Raw genomic sequence first — 12,785 nt, 5'->3', positions numbered from 1 at the left:
GCTGAAATAGCTCAGTTGGGAGAGCATTAGACTGAAGATCTAAAGGTCCCTGGTTCAATTCCGGGTTTTGGCAATGGTTTTAGGTGTCACCACCAATGGCAGTTTTATTGTGTGCCAAAGAATTGATGCTTTTGAAATGTGGTATTGGAGAAGACTCTTGAGAGTCCCTTGGATAGCAAGGAGATCAAACCAGTCAATTCGAAAGGAAATCAACCCTGAATATTCATTGGAAAGACTGTTGCTGAAGCTGAAGTTCCAATATTTTGGCCACCTGATGCAAAGAACCAACTCATTGGAAAAGACCCTGATGCTGGGAAAGATTGAGGGCAAGAGGAGAAGGGGGCGACAGAGGATGAATGGTTGGATGGCATCACTGACTCAATGGACATGAGTTTGAGCAAACTCCAGGAGATGGTGAAGGACAGGGAAACCTGGCATGCTGCAGTCCATGGGGTCGCAAAGAGTTGGGCATGACTTAGCAACTGAACAACAACAAGGGTATGTTTAGGTTTTTCTACATAATCTACAAATGGCACCATAGGACACATACTACTGTTTAACATTTGTTCTACCAAACAAGATACATCTTTCACATTAATATAGACTGATCTCTGTATATTTTATTTTATTAAGATTTGTGTATTTATTTTTGGCTGTGATGGGTCTTCATTGATTTCTGTAGGTTTTCTCTAGTTGCCACGAGTGGGGGCTCCTCTCTAGTTGTGGTGTGCAGGCTTCTCATTGCGATGACTTCTCTTGTAGAGCATGGGCTTTAGGCATGTGGGCTTCAGTGGTTGTGATGGATGACTGGTGTGCTGGGATTTTCACGGACCAGGCATCGAACCTGTGTCTTCTGCATTGGCAGATGGATTCTTAATCACTGGACCATTAGGGAAGACCATTCCATCAGGGAAGCCATTTCATCACTGGTTAGCACCTGGGAGGGTGGCTTAATAATCAGCTCTGCTGTGTAGTTCTTCCTGAGCCGAGAAATCCTAACCTGCTGAATGAAGGGGTACCTGTTGGATGGGCTGCTGAGGGCTGTGTTGTTAATTGCTAAGTTACTTCTGACTCTGAGACCCCATGGACTGTAGCCCTTTAGGCTCCTCTGTCAGTGGAATTCTCCAGGCAAGAATACTGGAGTGGATAGCCATGCCCTCCTCCAGGGGATCTTCCTGACCCAGGGATGGAAACCAGGTATCCCTCATTGCAGGCAGATTCTTTACCACCTGAGCCATGTGGGAAGCTTAGGGAGCTGAAGGTTGGTTCAGGTCAATTTCTCCTGCTTCTTCTCCTTATGGGAGCTGCCCATGGCCTTGTGTTTCTGGAAGCAGCGGTAACCTGACTCTCACCTCACCTTCAGTCATTGGTCATCGAGAGCCAGGAAAAGAGGATGCCAAACACCGGCTCTCCTGCTGTTGGTCAATGCCAAACAAAGAAAGAAAATCGGCCCTCCCAGAGGGACCCTGCAGGTTGAGACAGGGTGCTACCAGGTGTAGTGTTTCCTGCCCGCCAGATCCTCCACTGTAGACCTGAGCCACCCAGAAGCAGGAAGGTCCGGACTCCAAACGTGTAAGCAGCACATGCGGCTCTGTACCTCGTGGGGTTGGGGCTGGTCGTGTGCCCAGATCTCTCCCCGCCTGCCCGGCCAGCAGCACAGTGGACCTGGGCTGGGCCCCAGATCCCAGGTCCCTACCTCACTGCTTCCTGCCTGTGGCTCCGAGCCAGCCCCGTGCCTGGACCTTATTCTCGTCCCACCAGGTTTACGTCCTCTGTAGCATCTCTGCCTGCCGCCCCTGGAGACCACGAGTACATGTAGATCAGGGATTGCAGGTGAGTCTGGGGTGGGGACAGGATGGGGGGTTCTTTGTTTTCCCATCTGCGGGCCTGTTCCTGGCTTCTGAGTCACATGGGAGCAGGACGGCCGTGATCCTCAGGTTATCACAGTGACACTGCCAAGCCCAGAGCATGGGGAGCTCTGCAGGGTCCCTGGGCTTTGAGGATTCCTCCAGGCAGGACTCCACGCAGGGGCCCTCAGGGACCAGGCCTTCGGGCCAGCCCTTCAGGCCTTGGGCCCCCGGGGTGTGCCAACAAAACGGGGCAGTCCTGGCTGTAGTGAGAGCAGGAGATGGTGTAACCGCATTCACTGGGGATCTGAGCAAAGGTAGTCATGGTCCACCTCATCTGCATCTCAGCTTCAGCTCTGCCCACTGTGATTACAAAGGTCTGGGGTTGGGGAGAGGATATGAGTGGTCCTCATCCAGCCTTCCATCCTTCAGACCCTCTTCTCTGGCAGGTTCCACCAGGAACTATGACCCAAGCCCTCTCCTCTGCATAGTTCTCTTGCTGTTGCCCTGGTCTGAGGGGTTGATGTCTTCGTGGGCCTGAGCCAGGCCAAGTCCAGAAGCTTGAAGAAGGCAAAAGAGGGTGAACAGGCTGAGTAGACCCTGGCTACGTCTCCCATCGCCTGCTCCCCTTCCCCCTCCCTTGGTCCCCAAGACTGGTCCACACAGGGATGGTTGGCACAGGCTAAATGGCAGTCCACTGACCCTGATGCTTCCTGGTACCTCAGTGGCCACAGCTATTGGACAGGTCAGTACGGGTGCTGGTGTGGTGCTGACCTTCATCTGCTCATATAAGTTGCGGGCCTTCATCGCTGATTTGTCAGTGTAGACAGGCCTTTGCTGCCATGTAGAGGTTCTAAAATGGGAAAGGTAGGGCTGGGTACCTAACCCAACCTAGGCAGAGTGTGTGGGGTTCCAGCTTTGGCAGCTGGACAATCTGGGAGGAAGATCTGGTAGGGAAGTCAAACTTGGCTCCAGACACCACAGTGCTGGAATCAGGCCCATGGCCTGGGTGCTATGCTGGCGCTCTCCAGCCCTGACCTACTCCATCTTTTCTGTGGTCAGGATACTGGCTGAATACAAGCCAGGATGTTTGAGTTGTGTGACTCTGCCTCTTATTAGCTGGGTGATGTTGAGTTATTGAACGCTTCAGGGCCTCAGTTTCCTTATCTATAAAATGGGAATAATACCTATCCCCATGGGGGTGTTAGATAAAATTAATTAGTAAATAAGAATCCTTAGAATATTGTGTGTATGCTAGGTCACTTCAGTCGTGTCTGACTCTGTGCGACCCTATGAACTGTAGCCTACCAGGCTTTTCTGTCTGTGGAATTCTCCAGACAAAAATACTGGAGTGGGTTGTCATGCCCTCCTCCAAGGGATCTTCCCAACTCAGGGATCGAACCTGCGTTTCTTTATGTCTGCTGCTTTGGCAGGTGGGTTCTTAACCACTAGCATCACATGGGAAGCCAAAACGGCAACATTTACTGAGTGCTATTAACTGCTAGAATTTCTCCTCCTGCTGCCCCAAACCTAATGCTTACCTAATATTTTTTTTCTCCGCTATATGAGGACAAGCAGATAGTCCAAGATAAGGAGGGGCTGAGATAAGTGGCTGCCTCAGACTTTTCCAGCAGAATAGAGCCCTCAGGCAGGAAGACACAGACCCTTGCTGTGGAAGTTAGTTAAGGAGCTCCCCTTAGCTAGACTGTTTACCATCTGTGACTAGGAATGACCTGTCCTGTCCAACCTGCTGGCTTGTACAGGGCCTGTGGGCTATGCTCTTCAAGGTGAGTGTGAAGTAACAATTCTCGGCTTTGTTGCTGCTTGGAGGAGCCAGGCTGACGCACTCTGAGGGTTCAGGGATTCAGTTCCATCCAGGGCCAACTCTTCCTACCACTACCCTCATCACTCAAGCTCATCGTGAGCGTTTAAACAGCCCGGGAGGGTGGTTCTGAGAATGACACCAATGCTGTGTTTAAACCAAGTGTGAATCTACAGATTCCAACTGGAATCACAATGTATAACTGACTTTTCTCTTTAACTTTTTTCATGCAAAGGTAACCATCTTGTGTCATTGTTTACCATTTTTAAAAGCTGCATTCTCCTCCATATCATGGTTGAACTATATATTTGATCTCATTTTTAAAAAACTTTTTAATAAAAAAAAAGTTTTGGCCAGGCAGCTTGTGTGATTTTAGTTCCCTGACCAGGGACTGAACTTGAGCCATGGCAGTGAGAGCACCAAATCCTAAGCACTAGACCTGTGAGGAACTCCCTGATCTCCTTTTGATGGAAATCAAGTCTATTTTTAAGGATAACAGGTGTTAAATACAACTGCATGCGTGCATGCTACCTCGCTGCAGTTGACCCCATGGACTATAGCCCGCCAGGCTCCTCGGTCCATGGGATTCTCCAGGTAAGAATACTGGAGTGGGTTGCCACTCTACTTGGGGAGTGGATCTTCCCGACTCAGGGACCGAACTTGGGTCCCTTGTCAAGTCTCCTGCATTGGCAGGCGGGTTCTATACCACTAGTGCCACCTGGGAAGCCTGAATACGCCCGTCAATGTGTGTAATTCTTTGTACACCATTTTTTTGGAAGAAAATCTTAGAATTGCTGGGAACTACACCCCTCGTGACTGTCGGGCTCTGGCGAGGTATGGGTACCTGCTCCCTCACAGCCTTGCCACCACAGGTCATATCGTTCTAAAGCTTTGTCTATCTGAGCATCACTAGGTAAACAGCATCACTGATTTAAAATAGGTTTCTTTCATTAGAGGCTAAGCATTTTTTTCTTTTTTAAAAATTTTATTTGCTATTGTTTTAAATTGGCTGCATTGGGTCTTAGTTGCAGTTGTTTCATGCAGGATCTTTCGTTGGTGTGTGAGTTCTCTAGTTGCGGTGTGCAACCTCTGGAGCTCATGGTCTCAGTAGTTGCCCCACTCAGGCTTTAGTTGCTCCAAGGCATATGGGATCTCAGTTTCCAGGCCAGGGATCGAACCCACATCTCCTGCATTGCAAGACAGATTCTTTTAATTTATTTACTTTTAACTGGAGGATGATTGCTTTACATATGTGTTGGCTTCTGCCATACATCAACATGAATAAGCCATAGGCACAAGGTGCCTTAAACTACTGGACCACCAAGGAAGTCCCACGCCAAGAATCTTTTATAGTCTCTAATATCTAATAAATTGCCTCTTCGTCTCTATTATCTACTCTCCCAAGTTTTTTCCCTTGTGTGTTAAGCGCTTTCGCGAATCAGGGGGTGGGTGGATATCCTCATCTTTTAGGTTTCCCACTGAGTTGGTCATGAATTTTTCTTCGTAAGGTCCTTCCATCTTGGTGTTTGAAGGGATTATGTAACAATGGATATTGTTTCCCTCTTATTTTTCCTCTTTGAACGTGGCAAAGACCTTTGCTACCCTATACAGTCAGAAAAGTATCCATTCACTGTTTTGTCATGCTTCTATACCAAAATGCAGGAGTTTTCCTCCCACGGTTGCATGTATACAGGCTCAGGATTTTGATGGTAGCTTTGTCAAGTGCAATTTCCATGGTATACAGACTTCTGTCAACACTCCCACATCAAAGGGTTCTGTTTGAAGAAGCAAATGTACAAAGAATGTGAACAGTGAAGGCCCCTGCAAGTGCTAAGTTTCCTGTGCTTTTCCTGGAAGGAAGCAGTCTAAGCTTTGACTTTCCTGGCTGTCTAAATCCAGTTCAGATTTGCCCAATTTAGAACTTCCTTCCCTCAAACCACCTCCTGATATGAGAAAGCACCTGAGCCTCAGGAACAGTTGAGTCAGACCTGATGGGGTCGATAACAACCTATTTTTGCTGACCTGTGGCAGGAAGCAGAGCTGCTTGGCAGCCTGTCAGTTTCTCTCTTCCTGCCCCTTGGGGAGAGGGCCAGGGGCTGTGCCAGCTAGGTGACGCCAAAGAGGATCCCATATCTCTCCATCTACACCAGGCTCCCTCATCCTGACACTGTGATTGTGGTATGTATGTGTACTTAGTCACTCAGTCGTGTCGGACGCTTTGGGACCCCGTGGACTGAGCCCACCAGGCGCCTCTGTCCATGGGGTTCTCCAGGCAAGAATACTCAGGGGGTAGCCATTCCCTTCTCCAGGGGATCTTCCCAACCCAGGGGTCAAACCCAAGTCTCCTGCATCTCCTGCATTGGCAAATGGGTTCTTTTACCACTTAGCTACCTGGAAGCCCACACTTTGCCTTAAATAGAAAGGAGAACACTTCACAGCCTATTTCTTCAACTTAAGAAAAATTCAATTCTGTCAAGTGTGACTCCATGCCCAGACATTTCTGTAAGAGCATTTTACCTAAAAGTGCTACTCTGTTGCAGCAGTAGGAAGACCAGATAGCCAGATCAGTCTTTTGAAGTAAACAACTATATTTATACGTGTATATTTAAAAACGTTGAAATCATTGCTGAACTAATTTTTGTTTAAAGGCTATGCACAGAGGCCAAAAATAAAGTAAAAGCAAAACCTCTGGGAAGTGAAACCAGCTTCTATTCTGGGGATTTCTGCAGAAGCCTGGAGGTCCTGGCGTTCTGCTTTGATGAGCACACGGACCACAGATCAGCCCCGGGGCTACCAGAGGCAGGGAGCTTCAAGGCAGACTTCCCATCCAAGCTGGGACTCAGGGGGCCACATTCTCAGGCCAGAGAGCAGGAGAAACAAACCCACTGCATGGAAGAGGACCACATGGGATCTTGCATGTCTTGATAATGGAGATGAATGGATGGATGGATAAGAAAAAAAAATCTTCGCTGAGAATTAAGAGTACAATTCCCTCTTCTCTGGTCTAGATTTAGTCTAGGGCAGGGGTGAAGTCTCTCAAAAATTCAATCTGGAGAAAATTCAAGGGCTGAATTTAACTTAAAGTGATCCCAGGGTAATAATTAAGGTAATCCCTGGGCTCAAGGAGAAGCAGATGGAAATTTTGACTGAAAAAAAAAAATGATTTCAGCCAAAGTCTGAAAGAATTCTCAGAGTCACAAACGAAACCAGAATTTCACAAGCCAAAAACCACAAGACACCATAAAAAAGAGTGAGAAGGCAAGGCTAACTGGGAATGTAATTACAACACATTGATAAGGGATTACTAATGTTTATATATACATATAAACTGCTAAATATAAACATATATGTTTATATTTAAATATATAAAATATATTATATATAATATATAAATATATAATACATAAATATAAATATATTTATATATTTATAAATATAAAAGTATATCTAAATATAATATTTATAATATATAATATATTATATATCATATACATATTACATACATAATATATATTTATTATATATTTAAATATATTATATATTTAAATATATTAATAAAAATATTAAATATAAATATTTGTGTATATATGTATAAATATAAATAATATATAATTATATATTACATATTACATATATAATTATATATTATATATTATATTATATTATATTATATATGATTATATATGATATATTATATATGATTATATATGATATATGATAATATAACATATTATAATAATTATATTACATATGTATATTATATTATAATAATTATATTATAACATTATATATTATATATTATATAATTTATGATATAATATAATAAAATATATCATAATAATATATTTTAATAATTGTAATATATATTATAATAATATATTACAATATACATATAATATATGATCCTATATAATATTATTATAATATGATATAATATTATTGTATATATTGAATACATATAATATATTTATAATATATATTTATAAATAGATCAATATATAAAAATATATAAAATATATTTACATATAATATATATAAATATAAATGTATATATAAATATATGTATAATATATTTAAATATATATATTTAAACTGCTACAAATCAACAGGAAAAAGAGAATCCAAATAGGAAAACAGGCAAAGGTCTTTCGCAGAAGATAAACTCAAATGGCCTACAAGTGGATAAAAAGATGCTCAACCTTATTAGCAATCATGGATGTGAAAATAAACTTCAAGATGCTATAACAGGACTTCCCTGGTGCCACAGTGGATGAGAATCTGCTTGCCACTTTAAGGTACACAGGTTCAATCCCAGTCCAGGAATATTCCACATACAGCAGAGCAACTAAACCTGTGAGTCACAACTACTCAAGCCCATGTACCTAGAACCTGTGCTCTCCAACAAGAGAAGCCTCAGAAATGAGAAGCCTGGACAGTGAAACTAGAGAGTTGCCCCCACTCTCTGCAACTAGAGAAAGCCCACGTCCAGCAACGAAGACCCAGAACTGCCAAAAATATATAAATATAGCAGTGATGCTATTATATATACACCCCTCAGATCCATCTGAGCCACCAGCAAAGCCCATGATAAACCACAATGGAAAAAAGTATAAAAAAGAATATATAAATATATGTATAACTGAATCACTTTGCTGTACAGCAGAAATCAACACATTGTAAATTAACCACACTTGAATAAAATAAATTTTAAAAATTGTCATTACATATCATATATGATATACATATGATCTATATAATATATATGATATAGATATATATGATCTATATAATAAATCCTCCCTAGGTTAATATCCTAGGGAAAACCCTTGCACCAGAATGCTCACAGAAACACTATTTATAATTGCAAAATAACTGGAAATCTCTATGTCCATTATTGGGCTTCCCTGGTGGCACAGACTGTAACGAATCTGCCTGTAATACGCGAGACCTGGGTTTGATCCCTGGGTCAGGAAGATCCCCTGGAGGAGGGCATGGCCACCCGCTCCAGTATTCTTGCCTGGAGAATCCCCATGGACAGAGGAGCCTGGCGGGCTACAGTCCAAGGGGTCGCAAAGAATTGGGCACGACTGAGTGGCTAAGCACACCCATGTCCATTATCAACATTAGGTCATATAAGAGCAGTGTAGGGTATTCCTATATTGGGACTTTACAGTGTAAGGTTAACCTTACATGTAAAGGATAACCTGTGCAAGTTTATCCCTTACAGGCTGGCCTCCCAGAAAAGGAGTTGGCCTCTTATCTCCATGGAATCCAGCCACTGCCAAGAGCCTAAGGTGCTGATCATTACAAAGCTTGGACCCCGGCCCCTTAATTATGTCAGAGGAGGGCACTGGTACTTCTCCAACTATGAATTCAGTGAATGAATCTTGCTGCCTCCTAGCCACATCAAACAGCTGCAACAGCATGCTTTCGACCCTAGATTCATGGTCATTTCAGGGGAAAGAGCTGGGACAACCACTCCCACCACTGCCTGAACCCAGCACAAACAAGGAGCTGGCAGATTAGGGCCAGAAGAAAGATTCTGCCACATCATAGTGTTACTGTATCCCTTCCCCTGGGGACAACAAAGGAGAAGCTATGCTTCCCAATCACCCGACTCAAGAGTACCTCAGCGGGATAGTGGGAGTCACTCCCCTGGAGCACCCTGCCCAGGATGAATGCGCCCTGGGAACCTGGCTGTCCCCATCCTCAGTGAATGCTGTTCCAGCAACCTGGGGGGTAGTTCTGTTTGGCCACTTGCACTTGTTGGCAAAATAGTTAAGAACTACAGCTACGTGAGAAGTCTCTTGAGAGTCCCTTGGACAGCAAGGAGAGCAAAAAAGTCAGTTCTAAAGGAAATCAACCCTGAATATTCACTAGAAGGATTGTTGCTGAAGTTGAAGCTCCAATACTTTGGCCAACTGATGCGAAGAACTGACTCATTGGAAAAGACCCTGATGCTGGGAAAGATTGAGGGCAAGAGGAGAAGGGGGTGACAGAGGATGAGATAGTTGGATGGCATCACTGATTCAATGGACATGAATTTGAGCAAACTCTAGGAGATAGTGAAGAACAGGAAAGCCTGGTGTGCTGCAGTCCATGGGGTTGCAAAGAGTCGGACATGACTTAGTGACTGAACAATAGCTGTGAGTGTCAGTACTGATAAGTCTCAAGAAGAATGTTGAGTGGATAAAGTCAAAGATTGCAAGCTGAATGATTGCAGTTATACAAAGTACAAAAGTCAGCAAAAAAAAAAAAAAAAAAGGAAGAATAATAGATTGTGGCAAAATTATAAAAGCGAAGACATAGATAGTGGCGTAAATATAAAACCCCATATCAGTGTAGGGTAGCAGTTTTCTCTGCCTGGTAGAAAGAGGGATGTGTTTGTGGAAGGGTGCACAGCAGGCCCTCAATGCTGTCTTTCCTAAGCTGGGTGGTGGGTACGAGGGTGTTTATTATCCTTTGAACAGAAAAGATACGTTTTAGACCCTTTTGAATGAATGTTTCACAGTTGAAATAAGAAGAAAAAAAACAAAACATTTAAAACGTGGTTAAAGACCTGTTCCAAATTTTGAAACTCTTCAGATGAGATCTTAAGACTTCAAGATGCTGATTGAGACTGGCTGTCTCCCAACCTGCCTTAACACAGTCTGTGGGGCATTTCCACACATCCTGCCCCCCGCTGCTCCCCACACTGTCTGTCTCCCGCCCCGTTCCCACTCCTTCCTCCCTCCTAATTTGGGCAAGGCAGTGGGGCTGCCAGAGCCTCTCCTTACACCAGCCGCCCCTACCCTGGGACAACCTAGGGAATTTTTACTTCTCTAAAATGTGCCTATGTCAACCTCTCCCCAGATTTACCTGCCTTTCAAAACAGCTGCACCCCATCTTCTGCATTGGTACCTCTATCCGAAGTCTACAGCCCAGGGTCATATCACCTGCATGCTCCCACCTCCCTGCCTCATCACGTTGCACCTTGTGTCACCAAAGCTTAATAAATGGAAGAGTTACAAACGAAGAAGGCCCTGTGGGGCCCCACTTTTATAACACAGGTGTGGATCCCAAGGCCACCAGGGCCAGCAGTGTCACTCCAGTGCAGACAAGAGCAAGGAAGAGAAGCAGCCAGCTATGGAGGTCTTCCCAGGAGGCACGTATCAGCTCAACAGCCCTGTTTGATTTGAGGCACTAACTGAGTTTTACAGACAGAAGGTATTAATAATCCATCACATGCTCTGTCATGTCCAACTCTTCGGAACTCCATGGACTATAGCCCGCCAGGCTCGTCTGTCTATGGGATTCTCCAGGCAAGAATACTGGAGTGGGTTGCCATGCCCTTCTCCAGGTGATATTGCCGACCCAGAGATTGAATCTGCACCTCCTGTGTCTCCTACGTTGCAAGCAGATTCTTTGCTGCTTGAGTCATTGGGGAAGCCCACACCTGCAGAAGCAGACATGAAGACCAAAGTCATAGAAAGCTGTAATACTGGGATTCAAACCTGGCTTCTGACACCAAAAAGGTGAAAGTGAAAGTCGCTCAGTCGTGTCCGACTCTGCGACCCCATGGACTCATGGAATTCTCCAGGCGAGAATACTGGAGTGGGTAGCCTTTCCCTTCTCTAGGGGATCTTCCCAACCCAGGGATCAAACCCATGTCTCCTGCATTGCAGGCGGATTCTTCACCAACTGAGCCACAAGGGTTAAGGCCTGACACCAGAGCCCACACCTAACCACAGCCCTACACTCCTGGAACACCACAGAGCTGCCTGCTCCTGTCTCAGCTGACGCTAGGGCAGCCAGCTGTCTCTGAAGCCAGTTTACAATCCCAGCTCTACTATAATACTTAGTTTTCTGTCTGTGGAATGCAGATGATAGCGCCTGACTGGTGCTGAGAGCTGGGTCCTGGTGCCTCTGTTACCGCGGAGACTAGTGTAACTACAGTGCCCCCAGGTGGCTGTCTTGGTCAGTGCCCCAAGGCTGAGCAACCTTCGACAGCAGAGGCACAGGGGTGCGTGTGGGGACTGGGTCCTCATGCATGGACAGGTCTAGATGGATCGTCAAAGGGCTAAAGTTCACATAGAATGCAGTAAGCATGAATTACAAAAATTCATGAGCCTAATGACAGGAGCCCAGAAAAGACGAGCCTCTTACAATCTATCGAGACCCAATTCCAAAAGATGCACCTTCAAGGCAATGAGCTGAAATCTAGAGACATGGCAGGAATGACAGCTCCCATTCCATTTTGGCTGAAATAACAAAGTCTGTCATCCATCCCCACCCTCCCCCTTCCTCCCACCAGTTCGTCTTTTGTGTTCTGAGGAGAGACAGTCAGCTTCTGGGCTTTGTTTGAAGCCCCAGAGCTGAAACTGTCTGCCTCTTTGCAGCAATGAATTTGAATGCCAGCAGAGTATAGGGTGCTGCCTTCAAGGAGATTAAAACCTAAGTTTTAACAGTTAAAAGATAAATGAATAAACACCTCCAAGGTAACATGAGGACACTCTCCTGGCAGGGCAGGGACCCCAGGGAGAGTAAACAGCAGAGCAGGAAGAAGTAAAAGCTGCAGCAGCAGTTAAAATATGTGCAGCATGCACCGCATTCATCAGTCCAAACACTGCTCACACACTAACCTACTTAAGCCTTGTTGTTTAGTGGCTAAATTGTGTCTGACTCTTTGAGACCCCATCTCTAGCCTGCCAGGCTCCTCTGTCCAGGGGGTTTCCCAGGCAAGAATACTGGAGAGGGTTGCCATTTCCTTCTCCAGGGGATCTCCCCAAACCCAGGGATTGAACCTGAGTCTCCTGCATCAGCAGGCGGATTCTTTACCACTGAGAGAGCAACCAGGGAAGCCCACCTCAGCCTTCCAACATCCTAGTAAGTACACTAATCCCGTCTTAACGGACACTAACAGAGACAAATTAATCAATTTGTCTGTGGCCTTACTCTACTTAGTGCCAAAGCCCGGAGTCTGTCCCCAGGCTTGCAGAGCCCACCTTCTAGGCTGGACTGCCAAGGTGCCTGAGGCCCCATGGGGGTGCAGGAAGCTGCCCAGTTGCTGGACAACTAAAGGCAAGGTTGTTTCAGGCATAAAATGAACAAAATGTCATCTCACATTCTTTCCCCCC

General features: G+C 45.1%; 1 non-coding gene across 1 annotated transcript; it reads left to right on the top strand.

Annotated features, from left to right (window-relative positions):
• On the top strand, window positions 1-73 carry TRNAF-GAA (transfer RNA phenylalanine (anticodon GAA)). Its single transcript has one exon. It is a non-coding gene; the product is annotated as a tRNA-Phe (tRNA).
• Window positions 74-12,785: the final 12,712 nt, after the last annotated feature.

This window comes from Dama dama, chromosome 2, assembly GCF_033118175.1.
Source record: "Dama dama isolate Ldn47 chromosome 2, ASM3311817v1, whole genome shotgun sequence".
Classification (NCBI taxonomy): Eukaryota; Metazoa; Chordata; class Mammalia; order Artiodactyla; family Cervidae; genus Dama; species Dama dama.
The sequence above is the reverse complement of the archived record's forward strand: the minus strand, read 5'-3'. Positions and strand labels throughout refer to the sequence as shown.